Raw genomic sequence first — 13,394 nt, 5'->3', positions numbered from 1 at the left:
TGGTCCAAGCATATTGCCTGTGCAGGTGATTTCAATGCCTAACTGTATCAATGGTATTTGCGAAATCGTTCGATTCTTTAACACCCAAGCTTTCCTGGAGTGTCGATGCTGTTGATAAGTTTGTACAAACCTTAGAAAGCTTATATTGTGTAGTATATATAGACACATGGCTTTTCTTTCATAGAACTCGATCGAATAATAGTATAATATATTCGTCGATTAAACAAGGCACTGGAGAAATATTGTTAAAAACTAATACCACTGCAGGAGCAAACTCCCAAGCAAGTTTTTATTCTAGAATTGATTTTGGTAGAATTATGGTAAAAGGTTTTTTTTATAAAACTCTTTATAAACAAGCAATTATAATGGAGCAATTTAATTGAAGCTGATTGTTCGAATTTTGCTACAATGGTTGAGAAAGTCGTATTATTGGTGTATTTTAAGTAAGGTGTACCAAAGCATAATAAGCGTACAAACAAATGTTGAGCATTATAGATAGATATAGTATTTAAGAAAGGAAATATTAAAATATAACGAATAACGTGTCTGTTACATTAGCTTAGACAATCAAGAAGGCTCGTGCTTTTTATCCTAAATCTACGTCTAGTCACTTTATTTAAGGCTCATTACTGTATTCTTATTCCATGCTCCATGTCGATTAACTGGAATTGTATTTTATACACAAAAACCAATATTTTATTTACTTGAGATATATATATATATATATATATCAAGCTCCTGTATTATTTAAATTGTTAGCGTTGACAAATTTTATCTGTGTTTCATAATCTTAAGTATACAGCTGTAATAGTTTAACATAATTAAAGTGTAATTATAATATTTAATAATGACGATCAAGGGAAATAATAAATCACCGTTTTCATAAAGTAATACATACTTATATAAATTGCTGAATCCCTACAAAATATTAAACTTAGTAATCAGCGGGCTAAAAATATAAAAATAAAGTTTCTCCAAAATTATGCTCCATGAAAGATGAGTCTGAGTCGAGTTTACTTGAGGGACACCCTGTACACAGCGATGCAACTCTTACATACGGAATAGAGTACCATCTTATTTACGTTGAAGTGGTTGTCGGCCAACTTAGAACAGCGTCCATCATTCAATCAAGCTGGACAATTTATACAGCCTGATTCACGCAGCGAAATCGTTTAATATTTGACGTCAGGCACGATTACCGTATAACAGTGCGTAATGGCCGATTGTTTGTACAGGTTGCAAGCGGCGCCGTAATTTCAAATTACGTATCCACCCTCTGAGAACGACGTTGACGAATACGTCGATAAAGCAATGAAACAACGCCTGTAAGGGTTGTTAACGAAGAATTTCCTAATTCTAAATTCCCACGATACATTTTGAAGATTTTCCTTCGTTGTTTCGTCCAACAACTACCACGTTGCTTCATCTTCTTGGCTGACGAAACGTTCTTCCTGCAGGTGTTCATTTTTTTCTGCTTTGGTTTTCCTGAAAAATTTTTATAATTCAATATAGTATAATTATTATCTTTGACTTTATATTTTAAAAATATTATCAATATAAAAATGGAGTCCTTAAAATTTGTATTTTCCATTACCTTATCTTTGTTCACTTCTTTCTTACCTATAATTAATAAAGATTTTTTATTAATTAATATCCTAAAAATATTATCGTTCAAATTAAAATCTTAAAATTCTTATCTCTCTTCACCTTATCTCTAATCACCACTTCCTTACCTATAATTAATCAAGATATTTTTCATCAGACCATTTGTTATTTTTAGCCTGCCCATTAAATCTCAGCTTTTCAATTGATTAAATAATTATATCATCCGCCTTTACGTCAGGTTATCCGATTTTTGACTCATCATCTTTAGAGCGAGCTTATTAATTTCATTACTCGCCATTATTTTTCTCATGGTAGCTCCCACATCAGTTGGACGCATCTCACGCACCACGGTGTTTTATTCTAATATAAAGCGTTGCTCGTTTGCTTCAGTGTAGTGACTCGCGAATAGCTGCGGCTCTCCGGGGGCCGATCAGCATAAATCTGTCTTCGTACCTGTTAAACGCAATCATATATCGACAGGTATGCTAGTTCCACGCTTCGACGAACGTGGGCTTCTGGGGAGTACAATCTTGCTCGAATTCGAGTCTATTTATAAACCTGTTACTATTCGTGTTCATCGGAGGACAACTTCTATCAAAGATTAGACTGTGAACCTATATGCAAATATAAAACTTTTTTATGCAAAACTTATTGCTAAAATTGACTTTATTGATATAAATTATTTATGAAATTTCTACGAGCTGATGCAATAAAATAAAAAATTGAATTTTATACAATTTTTTTTTTATGTATTTGTATATATATATAAAATTATTAAATTCCCATAGAGAAATTGAGATTTGCGAGTGACAGTTTAGAGATATCTGGCGGCTAATTTTAGACCTTGGAGTACGTCGGATCGTTGCAAGATAGCGCGTGGGCTGGAAAATGGGCGGAAAATAAAAACTGGCACGCTTAACGAGGGAAACGGAGAACCATCGATGGCTGCTCTCGCCAACGGGATAGCGAGACGTTCAACGATCGTATCTCCAATAACATTCGCACCTGCGACTTGTCCACGCACACGCGCTCACTTTATGACACGTATGAAAAAGCGGAGCTGAAAATAAACTGGTCGCGATATGCTCCATTCCGAGCTTTATGGCAGAATTGCAGTAAACAACGAGTTTCGCTGGCTGATACTTCACTTGGCTCCGTTATCATTAAAATTCGTGGCTTAAATATAAAACTAATTCTAGAAAGAGAGAGAATCATAAACCGCATGTCGATCCGAGCGAGTGAAACTTTGGAAAAAAGTACGAATGAAAAATCGATAGATTAAACGAGATTGATATAGTTTGCTGAGAGGAAGCCGTGTGTGAAATTTTATCAGAAATTCAGCAAACAACAATTTCCATTGGGTAGTGTTAAGGGTAACACGTATACAGTATATACATACATATATACATGTACATATATGAGTCAACTCGTATACGACGAGAGGCGAGTGTTTACATTTACCAGAAAAAAGATAAGATAAGAAACTACCAGCGACCAATCAGCAGCGTTCTGCGTCTTTTCATACGTCACCATTGCTAACCGTATAGCTGTGTACACACGACCGGAACACGGTCGCTCACTTTTTCTCAAATGCAAATCGAAAATCACCAAACAGTTTCTGCAACTTTCCCAGGTAAGACCAATGCAGCTTGTACGGAATTATTTCGCTTCTCTCCGGTGTCTTTCCGTGCTTTTTTATCGAACACTGGAACGAGGAGACGCTGGAAAATTTATTGACTGATAAGAGGACCGAGAGAGGCACAAATGAATGCATCAGTGAAATTAATCGAACGAGATACAGAAAGACCTTTTTTCGATGCGTCGCGCGTGTTTACCGACTGATGGACAAACTGAGACCCCCCCCCCCCCCCCTACGTGTTCCGAGAGCCCGTTGCGATCCGCCGTGTGTACCATTTTAACAACGTAATTCGCAACGCGATACTCCGCGTTACGCTCGAGTTTATAATCTGGAGAAAGAGCGATTAACGAATATTAAATGAGACGAGAGATATTAGATATATACATATTTCGAAAGGGTCAAGAAACAGGGGTAAATATTGCTTCACGAGTCGTACATCTCATTTTCTACGAAATTCGAAAGAATTACCAAACGGGAGAAACTACTTTCTCTCCTTCGCGCGAAGATTCTCGTCAACATAGGTTTCACGACGAGCACTGCGTGCATTTGTAATAGACTCAAAGTTTTAAATTGTATACTCTATAAACGACTTGTTTTTTTACTGTATTTAGGCGTATGGAAAAAATAATACCGAGTACTTTTTATTTATTATGATATTCAGTTATTTGTATTTTTGTACTCGACCAATGTTTCTTTCTACGAAACTTATACTCGTATTTACCATGGGAGTAGAATTAACACGTAGCCTCGTGCTCCCGGTAAAATTAAAAAACACTACTAATACTAGGCCGCTTAACTTCGACTCGTAAATAAGATTACGTGCGGCCAGACTATGTATTTGCAAACAGTTTCAGTGTAAATGACATCTTCGGTGTACGTGTTCAGCTGCGAATGTGCCGAGTGTGTACGTTTTATATTCGTGGACAGAATCTATATATACTTTTACATGTGTTGATAAATAAAAGAATTGAGAGAGGAAAAATAGAAATTATATACCTTCTTCCAATTTCTCAGTAACAGAAAAACAAGATTAGCTCGCTTTGTATGGTGTCAAAGTGCTTGGGACCGTAACCGCTCCGGTAAGGTTAGCTTTGCGCGGCGCGTGGATTGCCACGCCACACGCGCGACGACTACAGTGTGAGCGACACGACGCGACTGACAGTCAAAACGTGTTCCACTCATTATTGACTGCGAGCCAGGCACGACACTCCTCCACGCACATCATGGCAAATTGCCTTTGGTAGACAGTAGCCAACGAAACAAAAAAAGGAGAAGAGACTGTACGCGTCATAATTCCGGCCTAACTGTGCGTTTAATATGTTTATCAAACACAAAAACGCTCGGTCGGGATTACACGGCGCGTACCGACGCGCCTGGCTCGTGGTAAATAGCGAGTGGAACACGTTTGAATCGTCAGTCAGTCAGTCCCGTCGCGTTTCTCTCACCAGACGCGCGCGTGTGGCGTACCACTCCACGCGCCGTGTAATTCTGGCCTTCTTCGGTAGCCAAAATACGTACAAGAAAACATGAGAAGCCGATAACCGTTGTTCTTCGATAAAAGCAACGTTTTAACTTTCTAAAAATATCTTTAATATATTCACGAGATTGATGACGAAATACTTTTCGTACCTTGTGTCTTCACTCCGGCTATTCACAGTTCGCACTGGTTCGACGAATTATACGAGTCGCCATCCCAGTTATCCTTTCCGCTGTCAATGTTTACATTAGCATGATTTACTGGAATTGGAAGTAATATAATCAAAGGAAAAAAGTCGAGAAGAAAGCTCAATGAAATAGTATACTATTTATAGCACTACAATAATATAAACTTGAAAGACGCACGTGCGAAAGAAAAGAGTGGAATTCTAGGTAAAGTGGAGCGACAAATATTATTGGAATACATTCGCGTGAAGGTTATAATGGTATCAGACGTGGGATATGATTTATTCTCGTTGACGGGTGCGAGAAACCCCAAACCATAATTAATTATTCATACGAATTCTCTCGTAATTGCGTACGACCACATTTGGCCTCGGGAGAGCTCGAACGATAACAAAAGTTGCATTCCACAATCTGCTGATAATTAAGTATCCGTCAATGTTCGACCGCACCGCACACGCTTCACATTTTCCCCTTTATTTTGGTCTCTTAATAACAAAACGAAAATTCTCCAGCAGCCGAGAAACAACGATGGTAGAATGATGTAGGCGAACAACGTCAATTTTCGAATTCGCGCGTGTGTATTAATAATCCTGCAAACAAGTGATTCGTAAAGGCGAGAGAGGTTCGTGCGGGAGTCACGGGAGAGATCGCGGAAGATCGTGCGGTGCCGATCGGTGCCGATCGCGAGAATCGGGCGGTTTCGTGTCGGCCGATTTCAGCCGATCTCCAATCCACGTTGCTGGCGCACTCTGAACGGCGAGCGGTGGCACTAAGCGCTTTAGAAATCATGTGTTCACTCAGTATGTTGCGGCCTCTGCTTATGTACGGTTGTCCGCGGGATTTCCGTGTTGAGTGATTGTGCCACTGAAAAAAACAGCTTCGTTTAACGATCCTCCTCAACCGTCGAGTTTCCCCTTTCTCCGGAAAACAAGAAAAAACACATATCATCAACAAAGCAACGATCAGTTTTTGCGCGTTATACTTAAGCGCTGACGTCATCGGCATTTTTGTCGTACAACAGAAAAGCGTCTCGTCGTGCCAGTTGAAACGAGGAATCTTCCGCGTTCTCGCGTTTCAGTGAGTGCTTCACTCTGGATCTCGCTTATTTTCGGAGAACAGTGCTTCAACAGGGAGATACCAACAGGATTGGTCGGTGTAAAGTAAGGGAGGGGGATGACGAGGTAACCGAAGAATTGGATTACCATGCTGGATACGGCCACGATTTGCAGGTAACTATTCATTCACCTTTCCCTCGCTCGCCTTTCCACGCTGCATTTTCCGCTTTTTCCACCGTCACGCTTCTTTCCAATCCCCCCCCCCCCCCCCTCCTTACCACCACCCAATCAAACTCTCGTTCCCTCCGTGTCGCTTTAACGCTTTTCCCACCGAACAGTAAAAAAAAAGGGACAAACCAGAGTGAAAAAAAGGCAATTCTATACCCGTGAAGTGTGTTCACGAATTGTTTTGCACAGTAGCAAACGTAAGCGAGAACCCTGGAGCGCTGCCAGATAGGCGCGCGCGCGCGTGCGCGTCTAGGAGGTTCCTGGCACGCAGATTCCGGGCTCTCGCGTGTCACGTGTTAAATTTAGTTATTGCGAAAAAACCCGATGGAATTGTTGGAATTCACGAAGCAACGATCCACTCGAAGCACCGCGGGATCCGTGCGGCGGTCGAACGTTGAAATCTCCGGGAGGAAAAAACACTGACAGATGCGCGTTCCGGAAAATCAACAATTTATCGCTCGACCAGAAAATTCCTCAAAATTCACCAAAGCAACGCGAGGCTCGAATTGAAATCAATGCAAATCCGGACTATTTTTACCCGAACGGTTTGTTTACATCGAATGTATTTATCATACAGAGTCATCGAGGCGTATTCAAATTACTTTCGAATAATATTATTTCAGAGCCGAAAGAAAAAAGTTTTTCTCGTAACGTGAACAGTGTTGATTCGTGGAATGTGGTTTTTGCAGTAAGAAAATACTTTTCGCCTATAACGAATAATCGCCTGTTACTGTGATTGGGGATAGTGTAAGTGCACGCGCGCGCAGTTTTTATCGTCGCTAATGGCAATTTATGTAGAATGCGTGTGAGCAGGAGTTTAAAGGAGTTTGAAAAGCACGAGTCGACTCGAAAGTTGGCGACCGAGTATCGTGCGCACGGGACCACATAGAAATACCGCGGGAAAGCAGTGAACAGTTTGAAATGGTGGATTCGCTCGCGGTGGAGTAGTGTCTTGTTGTGTGATCGCGTCGGTGATAGCCATGTACCATATGGCGTCAAGCGCGAATCAACGCTTATCTCTCGCGCATTCTTACCAATTTCTAAACATTATTTCAGCAATTAACTGATTTTATACGTCACACCATTAATTACTCTTTCTCGTCGTTTTTTTCCTTATTATTTTACAATGAAACAATTTCCAGTGTTTTATACTAGGTTCTTCGAGCAAAATTAAAATACTCTGTAAAAAATTAACGAATAAATTAAAATCTTCACGCTATTTAATTAACTCTTACCCGGTACATTTGAGTATAATCGCAAACCATGACGAAATAAGTCAACGCGGAAGAGAAAATACCAACTAAAAGTAATTGAACAAATTTTTCAGTTTTCTTGAGAGCCTAAAATTTAGCGTTATGTAATTTTTCAAATTAAAATTAAATTTAAACTTTTGCAAAGTATTCCGAAAAATAATATTACGAATAACGTTAACTAAAAGCAAAATAATCTTAGAATCGTATTGACCTCTGTGACAATTGCAAGGGCTTCAATTTCAATGTTAAAAATATCATAGAATTTCCATTATTTTATCCTTGTATCGTGTTTCGTACACACAGTGTATATGCAGCAAATGCTTTGTTATCAGCTACAACTTTTAGCGCTTAAAGATATCCGATGTACAGATAAGGCTAATGTGGAGGTTCAGGCTGCTTATCTAGATTTTTCTAATGGAATTATTTTTGCATACATCACCGTATTTAAAATTAACCGAACGTTGTATGGTCTGGCGAATAAACAAACGTAAAACCAAAGAAAATTGTGTGATTATTTTTAGCGGCATTGAGTATTTCTTTTGATACTTGCTATATAAAAATAATTCCTGACTCATACATCATGATTTTAACGGTACAACGTACCACGTGCAAATCCAAGCAGATTTATGGTTTCCACAGAGCAGAGGTACGGGCAATGACAAGAAAGATACGTCGTGAAATATTATAAATCGTTCAATCTCTTCCACTGCGTATTTATAGTTGTGTAACATTGCCCTACTCATTCCATCCATGAAAACTTTATTTCTTACCACGATAAATTTCCTTCGTTTAAACTGAAGGGAATTTAATAAAAAAAGAAAAAGTCATTTTGTGAATATAATTTGTTTAAAGTCCAATTATAATTTTATAATTGCACATTTGTGTAAAGTTGAACAAGCAGAGTGAGGTTATTACAATGATGCATTTTTATAATTGTGTAACATTGCCCTACTCATTTCATTCATGAAAACTTTCATTTCTTACCACGATAAATTTCCTTCCTTCAAACTGAAGGGAATTTAATAAAAAAATCTAAATTTCCTGGATATAAATTTTGCAAGATTAAATAGCAATGGATGCAATTTTTATTTATTTCTACCGAAATAAAATTGACAAAAAAATTATCTTTTAGTAAATATTAAATTTACAAGATTAAAATTGCAATTTTGCAAATTTGCATGCTCCAAAAAACATAATAATTATTGCAATGCATATGTTATATCTTATCCCTTTCATTTAAGCCGGCATAAATTTAAGGAAAAATCATCATTTGGTGGATATAAATGTAGCGATATGCAATTGCACATTCGCAGACTCCAACGAGTATAGTGGTTATTGCAATGGATGCATTTGTAAAGCGAGCAAATAAAATTTGCTGACTTATGGATCAAAGGTTGTCACGATAAATATTGTTCGCGAGATCTGCGGTAAACGGTCGAACAATGGCGCTCATCGTGCACTATTAAAAGTTGCTTTAGCGAGATAAGTCTCGGAAGAATGGTCCGTTTACTTAACGAAATAATTTGTTCAACTATGATTTATATTAGCTGCACTTGTGTCGATCTCTCCTGGAATCTGTATTTTACGAGACTCGTCGAGTGGAATTAATCACGAGTCGCTAAATAATTTCGCACAGCGTTCCAAATCAACAAAGATTTCGTTGAATTCCAAAGGCAGTTCATAATTAATTGCTGGGTTTGCGTTGTTGCAGCTCGGAAGGAATATTTGCGTTAACGCACAATGGATTATAATTCTTATTTCACGCGAAACACACAGACCAATGCGTGACTTACCACACAAGTGCGCGTAATTTATTTATAATTATTGTACACGAGAGCGTGATAGTGTGTTTATGAAAAACTGTAGGGTAAGACACTCCGATAACAATGGCGATTCTTGGTAAAATATAATTTCGCAAAAAATCAATCGCGTGACTCGCTATTATATAAAGCTGTTTATAATTATTTGTGAATTCCACGTAGATTTTTTCTTTCTTTCGTACGATTGATTATTTGCTAGATCGCGTTGGAGAACGCTCGTAAGATCCTCGAGCATCGTACGTTGATGTTACATATTTGTGGAAAGTGTAGCGTTTTCCGTTATGATGACGCGAGAAAGGGGAAAGAATTGGATAAAATCAGAAATGGATAAAGAAAATTTTATATACGTGAGTTGTTACATAATATAGTATTGTAATTTTTGTCGTAGATATAGTTTACTTTCTTTACTTTGAAAGATTAATTATTTGTATACATAGATCAGATTGGAGAACGCTAGTTCAATGATAATAGTCTAGTGTAATGTTACAGTATTTGTAGAAATTATAGTATTTTTCAATAAAGTGAGTCGAGAAAGAAGAAAAAATTGGGTAAAATAATTTCATTTGTTTAATATAATTGTTTATTTATATACACATGTGAAACAGATTGGAGAACACTGATTTGATCGCAAAGTATCATATATGTTTGTAGAAAATACACAGCGTTCTCCAATAAAGTAAGTCGAGAGAGATAGAAGAAAGAATAGGACAAAATAAGAAAGAGAAAGAGAGAAAGAGCGTTACGCGAGTTATTAGACAAAATTACATTGTTAGTTGTTATGAGAGATGGTACGTTCTGTTCCTGTGGCAACGTCGCCGTTCTCGGGTCAAATTCTATTGCGCCATGCTTCAAAATGTACGAGGAAAATATTTAATCGTAATCTATAAATATAAATATCCATACACCACGCAACAGGCACCGGCGAGCTGTATCAGCTGTGTGGATTGCTATGTATATTTAGTGTGCGACAAAAATAGACTTTTATCATTAACGAACCATGTCGTACCACTATTATGCAAGAGTACGTCGTACAAAAATACATTACGACAAATTTCAATAATTATTCTCCTTTGGAACAATTTAGAAATGTATGCAGTAATTTAGCTTAAATTAATATTGTAATACTGCTGGACACATTTAAACTTGTTGTGTATGAATATATATATATATATATATATCAATGAATGTGATTTAATAAAATTTTCTTCGTCAAATATAAGAGTGCTATTGATGATCGATTTATGGTATAAATAAGAGTTGCGAATGATTTATTCGTGAGAGGAAAGCTTGCAGGTCCAAGTTTGATGATTCGAAAAGAGTGTGGAAAGTGATTTATCTTATGCAAAAGTAAATCGTACAAAAATATATATATATATATAATGAATAGGAATGAATTTTTTTAATCAAATATAAGAGTAATATAGATAATATCCTTGTATAAATAAAAAGTTACAAATGATCGCTACGTGAGGGAAACTTGCAGGTCCAAATTTGATAATTCAGAAAGAGTTTAATTTAATAAGGTGCTGGAAGAGTGACTCGAGTGCTTTGTGTTGCTCTCCCAGCTGGCAGGAACGAAACAGCAAGTGATTTCCACTCTCGTTTCTCGATCAACTCACGACCTCGACCAGCAGCGGCAGCACCTTAAAAACATTATCGTTCATAAATAGCTGGAATAGTAACGGTGGTTGAGTAATGACTAACGCGTATTGCAGAGTTAAGTAACGAGTGGGACTAACTCTCACACTGACTCGCACGTGCACAGAGAGAGAGAGAGAGAGACGCAGCTGGCAAACTCAAGCCAACTCGAACTGTTCCTTTCATTGAGACGTCGATTAACGATCTACAGATGCGTTTAATGAGACTCCAAGTGGCTTCTTAGCGTGAACCTTTTACCGTTCTCCTGCTGCACTATCACAACGGAATTATCGCGCAAATCAATTCCGAGCTGCGCCTTCTCTCTTTTACCAATTCCATAATTTTAGCTCTGCACGTGTTTATCTTTCTTATAATTTAAGTGTGCGTGGTTCTTATATCAAGTTTTATTTTACGTATTTATTTATTTGATTTTGAGTCTTGCTTGGTCCCTTGTGCAACCTGATACTCGAGTTAATTAAATTTCTTCATTTATTTATTTGAGTACGTATATTATTATTTTTATTTTTGTTACTTATTCCAAGCACACATGTGTTTTCACTTTTTATTTCATTTAGGCTATATTTTGTTTCAATTTCCTGATTCTTTCTTGGTTTCTTATTCAATCCGAGGCTTTAATTAATTAAACTTACCAATTCAATTATTTGAATACGTATATATGTATATCTAATGGTTATTTTTATGATACCGAGTAGACGAGCTTTTTCAATTTTTATTTCTCTCATTTAAGCTATATTTATTCCGACTCTTTATTGGTTTCTTATTCAGTCTGAGGCTTTAATTAATTAAACTTCCCAATTCAGTTGTTTGCCTCCATCTAATTATTATAATTACCTCCAGCAGCAATGGCTTTTTAATTGGTCCGATTCTACGAATTCGTACACCTTTGTCGCAGGTATGCCACGTGTGTCATATCTTAAAAAAAAAACAAAAGAGAAAAATCATTGGCAGGAGTCTAGTGGGAGATACTACACATAATCAGAGAGCAAAGTACAAGAGGATAATTCAATCAGTAAGGAAAGCACTGCGATCGTATTGTGCATGAACGTACCTGAAGCGTTAAAGCAGGAAAGGCGATTTTTTTCTGTTATTAGATCGTTTTTCTGCAAAGCTTTTATACGACACTTGTTTGACCTTGTACTCGTGAAAAAGCAAGATTGCAGGTTTTTCTGCAAATGGCTGGATATCACGAAATGAAAAAAATACCAACGCTTACGCAAACGCTACTTTTATAGGCAAATATTTTCTTTTAGTCAAAAAGTTCAGTTTCTCCATGGTACCACAGAGTTTATAAGAGAGACTCCACTCTGATATGGAAATTCAAAGATCGAAAAAAAAAAACAAATATTTAAATTCATCAAGAGTTTTCAAACTAAAGATAATTTAAATCATTTCTAAAAAAATCCTCAACAATATCTAAACAAAATACCCCCCCCCCCCCAAAAAAAACAAATGATAAACTCGGTTCTCTCTATAGCAAAAAAATCTTTTCTCCAAACCCTCGGCAAAATTTCTCCGAGACTCGATAGAGTTTGCACGAAGGATGATGATTTTGATGGAAATTTGATGACTGTAGAAAAAAAAGAGAGATGCAGGAAAGGGGGATTGGAGGAGGTTTGGGTGGTGGTGGAGGGGGAGGGGAGTGGATAGATAGAAGCGATCGGTTTTACAGATGGGCCGTTGGTATCTCGGTCTTGTCGTGTTTCCGTCTCTCTCCTGGCCCCTGGGCTGCTCGATCCGGCCCCTCGCTTCTACAAGCGCACCGCACCGCTTGCAAAGTGCCGTAATGCTCTCTCCTGCTGGAGTTATTTTCGTCGCGCTCTCCCAACAACCAGCTCTTCCGAGACCGAACGAGCGGCGGCATTGCACGAGCTGCTCTCCTCTCGCGCATTGTCTCGACTCTCCACTCTCGGACGAAGCCCCCCCCCCCCCCCACCCCACCCCCACGGCCACCCTCTTCTTCAGCAACACGAACGCACAGACACAAGCAAACAACTGGATTTCCAGGCTAGCGAGGCGATCTCGACCGATTCCGTTTCGTGTGTGTATATGTATGGTCGATACTGTGTACGTGTGTATACCAATACAGGCGCTGGATTGCCTATTCCGTACCAACAAAGACCCCCACGTGTCTTTTTTGTACGTCCTTATAGGACCTGCGAAAATCTAACTATGTATATGTGTAAAGAGTTTATATCGACTTTTCTCACATCAACCCCCCCCCCCCGCCTCTTTTTTATTCTTTATATAGTTTTCTTTTATCCAAATATATCCCCCCCCCCCCCCCCAGGTTCCTTTGTCTACTTTGTCAATATTTTACTATATCTTTTAACGGAGTGATTCAGCCTTTTACACTCTACGTACTTTGCTCGAATCAACAAATTTGGTAAGGTCTTTGTGATTCGTAACGTTTGTACAAGTTCTTTACTCGTATTGTAGAAAGTTATTTGATTTTAAACACTGATCTATTGTCTCT

At 38.0% G+C, this 13,394-nt stretch overlaps 1 protein-coding gene and 1 long non-coding RNA gene across 4 annotated transcripts in view; one reads left to right on the top strand and one right to left on the bottom strand.

Moving 5' to 3' along the window:
- Positions 1-11: 11 nt before the first annotated feature.
- On the bottom strand, positions 12-5,522 carry LOC136782719 (uncharacterized). Of its 2 annotated transcripts, none has more exons than XR_010824163.1 (4): positions 4,241-5,522; positions 1,734-2,219; positions 1,595-1,620; positions 12-1,485 (listed from the first exon to the last, which is right to left on the bottom strand). It is a non-coding gene; the product is annotated as an uncharacterized lncRNA (long non-coding RNA). The 2 variants fall into 2 exon arrangements; XR_010824164.1 differs by lacking the exon at positions 4,241-5,522 and adding an exon at positions 3,214-3,433.
- LOC136782712 (receptor-type guanylate cyclase Gyc76C-like) overlaps positions 4,125-13,394 on the top strand; it is a 46,724-nt gene continuing 37,454 nt past the window's right edge. The window contains exon 1 of one of the 2 annotated variants that reach the window (XM_066742326.1): positions 4,125-4,148. The gene's annotated coding sequence lies outside the window, so the exon portion shown is untranslated. Of the gene's footprint in view, positions 4,149-5,715; positions 6,136-13,394 lie in introns of those variants that run through there. The other variant, XM_066742325.1, reaches the window with a different exon arrangement.

The sequence above is a fragment of the Prorops nasuta genome, unplaced genomic scaffold (assembly GCF_024137725.1).
Source record: "Prorops nasuta isolate Cenicafe-Biocafe unplaced genomic scaffold, Cenicafe_Pnas_1.2 PNAS00030, whole genome shotgun sequence".
NCBI classification, from domain to species: domain Eukaryota; kingdom Metazoa; phylum Arthropoda; class Insecta; order Hymenoptera; family Bethylidae; genus Prorops; species Prorops nasuta.
The sequence above is the reverse complement of the archived record's forward strand: the minus strand, read 5'-3'. Positions and strand labels throughout refer to the sequence as shown.